Source organism: Dermacentor variabilis, chromosome 5 (genome assembly GCF_050947875.1).
Source record: "Dermacentor variabilis isolate Ectoservices chromosome 5, ASM5094787v1, whole genome shotgun sequence".
NCBI classification, from domain to species: domain Eukaryota; kingdom Metazoa; phylum Arthropoda; class Arachnida; order Ixodida; family Ixodidae; genus Dermacentor; species Dermacentor variabilis.
In genome coordinates, this window is record NC_134572.1 from 87,215,634 (window position 1) to 87,216,267 (window position 634).

General features: G+C 48.6%; 1 pseudogene; it reads right to left on the reverse strand.

Annotated features, from left to right (window-relative positions):
- Positions 1-231: 231 nt before the first annotated feature.
- Positions 232-403, reverse strand: LOC142583803 (U2 spliceosomal RNA; annotated as a pseudogene).
- Positions 404-634: the final 231 nt, after the last annotated feature.

Sequence of the window (634 nt, forward strand, 5' to 3'; positions counted from 1 at the left end):
TTGCACCAATGTCTTACATCGACACTACATCGCAGGAATGGCAGACAATGTGGCACCTTAAGCGTAGTAAAATAAGCCGGCTGTGCAGTTGGCTATGGCTTTCACCATTTTGAAGCTTGAAGCCTTGTTATATAAACAACCATCAGATGAACAGAAGGTCTATTACAGTGAAGCTGTATATGCATAGGTTCCAGGAAAAAAATACGTGGGTCTATGGAGCTGTGTAGATCGAGAATTTCATCCCATACGTGGGCCAATCCCGAAGATAGCTTAGGTGGTGAAGCAGGCTTTAAACACTCCACCGAATTGCAAAAACAAGTTGAATACCGCAGGTCCGAATACAACCTGTATTAGTTATTAAGCTGCTAAGAACACATACTACACTTTGACAAGCGCCGACGATCTCTGCTTTCGCACCGCCCTACCTTAAGGGCGTTCCAAGCGCTTGCGTAGCTCCTTTCCATGCGCTCTCCCATGGTGGTGGTCCCGTAAGCGTGCTGCCCGCCAGGACCGCGAGGCGGAAAGAAATTCGAACCGTCCATGCAGCCCCAATCCCGCTAACTTGGAACGCTTCACCGGAGTAACGACCAGGTTTTAGAGGAAGTTTGTGGCGAACCAATTTTGTGTGGCCGGT